This window comes from Octopus bimaculoides, chromosome 17 (assembly GCF_001194135.2).
Source record: "Octopus bimaculoides isolate UCB-OBI-ISO-001 chromosome 17, ASM119413v2, whole genome shotgun sequence".
Classification (NCBI taxonomy): domain Eukaryota; kingdom Metazoa; phylum Mollusca; class Cephalopoda; order Octopoda; family Octopodidae; genus Octopus; species Octopus bimaculoides.
In genome coordinates this window covers 28,957,919-28,960,601 of record NC_068997.1, presented here as the reverse complement: position 1 = coordinate 28,960,601, position 2,683 = coordinate 28,957,919, and the positions used below count along the sequence as shown (strand labels likewise).

The 2,683-nt window shown below is 41.3% G+C and overlaps 1 protein-coding gene across 1 annotated transcript in view; it reads left to right on the top strand.

The window, feature by feature from the left end:
- The window catches only part of LOC106880607 (zinc transporter ZIP12), a 28,012-nt gene extending 25,335 nt beyond the window's left edge, over positions 1-2,677 (top strand). Inside the window, exon 13 of the mRNA XM_052974144.1 lies at positions 1,932-2,677. The gene's annotated coding sequence lies outside the window, so the exon portion shown is untranslated. The remainder of the gene's footprint in view (positions 1-1,931) is intronic.
- Positions 2,678-2,683: the final 6 nt, after the last annotated feature.

Sequence of the window (2,683 nt, the reverse complement as noted above, 5' to 3'; positions counted from 1 at the left end):
ATAATGTAAAGATAGGCGCAGACGTGGTTGTGTGACAAGAAACTTGCTTCCCAACCACGCTGCTGAATTAATGCAAAATATATCCAGAGTTGTCTCCCGTACTTGGTGGGGGTTTCTTCTCCTCCACCTCAGCCACCAGTTACTTTTTGTATTATCTTTTTAATTATTGCAGTCATCGGTCTGCAGTCATACTGGAGGACCGCCTTGAATGGTTTAGTTTACCAAATCGTAAATCGTCCCCAATACTATTTTTTAAAACTTCGCAACTTATTCTATCGGTTTCTTTTGCTGAACCTCTAAGTTACAGGAGCGTTAACAAATCAGCAGTAGTTGTCGAGTGGTGGGGGCGGGTGCTAACACACACACACACAAACACACACACACACACGGCAGGCTTCTTTTCAGTTTCTGTCTACCAAATCTTCTCACAAGACTTTGGTTGACCTAGGGCTATAGTAGAACCCCAAGGTGCCGTGCAGTGGGACTGAACCCCAAACCAAACCAATTGGTTTGGGGTTCAGTTTGAGACGTAAGCCTCTCTAACACACAGCCACGCCTGCGCCTATATCTATTAATTATTCTCTTGTCTTGTGGTTGCTGCTCTGATTCATTTAACGAAAAGATCTGCTCAGTACACATCCATGGATGCATAATGTGCGTCTATTTAATACAATTCTTCGTACGTTTACGGTTACGATACTTGCACGCCACATCACTGTTTCTTTGGGTATTTCGGGTCTTGTAGCATCCATCTTCATTGAAGCGAGTCGATCGAAATTGATCAAACCTCGCCGCCGACTATCTGCGTGGCATTTTCCTGAGACCAACGGTTACCTATTTTCAACTAGAGATCTAGGCCTTCGAAAGTTTGACGATCTAGCATGGACTCAGTCCTCCAACCATTCCTGCTGTAATCTACTAGAAACTCCTGGAATCATTCCTCTAACCATTCTTGCAGTAGTCTGCTAGAAACTCCTGGTGCTTTGCACTCTTCATATATTCATATCTAACATAGACACGTGACCAGGCATTTTGTAGGAGGAGGAAACAATCAATAATATCAATCCCGAAAGGTCGAAGGACGACCTTGTCCTCTGTGGAGTTTAAACTCAGAACTTGTTTTGTTTAAACTCAGAACTTGTATAATGAAAGATTGCATGAGATTTTGTCCGACGCACCGGCAATTCTACTAAAACACAACTTTTATTAATAAATAATGTAAATTAAGGCGGCGAGCTGGCAGAATCGTTCACACGCCCGTCTTTATGTTCTGAGTTCAAATTCCACTGAGATCGACTTTGCTTTTCATTCTTTCGGGGTCGATAAAATAAGTACCAGTTGCGTACTGAGGTCAATGTAATCGACTTCGCCTCTCGCTCGAAATTGCTAGCCTTGAGTCAATATAATGGAAGGCAATGACGTTTCATAAATGAATGAAACTGATCTGATGTCGACTCCAGGTTGATTTCGATGGATAATGCAAAGTTTTGAAACATATTTGTTCTTCGTTAAAACATATTAAAAGGAACAAAAAAAATATCTCAGTCAATTTCTTTGATTATTTGTATGCATATGGTTTATGAAAACTAGGTAACGAGGTAGCTGATTGATTCCACAATAGAACGAAGCTCCTAGTAGCCATTGGTAAGATCGAAAAGTGTTTTTTTGTCACACTGCGTGCAACACCTAACGTTTCGAGTTTTTCCCTTTCGCATGAGAGCATGAATACATCACAGCAAGCATTATCTCCAATGTCTTACATATTGTCATCACTATGGAACAAAACGAAAGTCAAGAGATGTTAAAATCCACGTTTTATCGCTAACGAACTTCTCATTTGTGTTTTTCATATCGAAAATAATTTATTGCCGACGCTGATCATCATCGGTATCAACAGATTGAAACATTTACTGTGTAATATCTACTTACAGCCGAACGGACTGGGCAGCGGACAATTTGGACAGGAAAAGGCGCACAACTACGGAATGGATATGATTTAACGACGCAGCATTCGGCTATCTGTCACTCACATGCATATGTATCTACGCATACATGAGCAGTTGCATGTGCGTATGTATGTGTGTATGTATGTATGTATGTGTGGTGTGGTATGGTGTGTGTGTGTGTGTGTGTGTGTGTGTGTGTGTGTGTGTGTGTTCAGTTTTTAATCACTTAAATTCTTTTGAAGAAGGAGCTGGTTTCTAACAAAGACACAACACTCCATCCTTGGAATGTAGATAACAAACACAATGTCACATTTTAAACTTGAGAAAAGTCTTGCATATCTTTACTGTTCCACTTACAGAATGTATTTGTAATCTGCGAGTCAGATGGTTGATTTCTTCTTCCGTGTGTGTGCGCGCGCGCTCTCTCACGCAAACTCCTGGATGCAAAGCCTTCTGTACAGAGTGTGTTAGACACTGGGCAGCGTCGTCGGATCTCTCCTTCCTTCGCTTTATCTCCCTTTCCCTCTCTCTCATACACATACTACACACAACTCACGCACATACGTAGGCGGTCTAATTACACACACACACACACACAATTACCCCACCACCGTCTAATATAACTTTATTTGTCCAATTCTCATACTTTTTCTAATTCATATGTAAGACATTTTATTGCAAGCATGAGAGAATCCTTAAAAGAAATTACCACCGCCACCACCACTACCACCACCGCC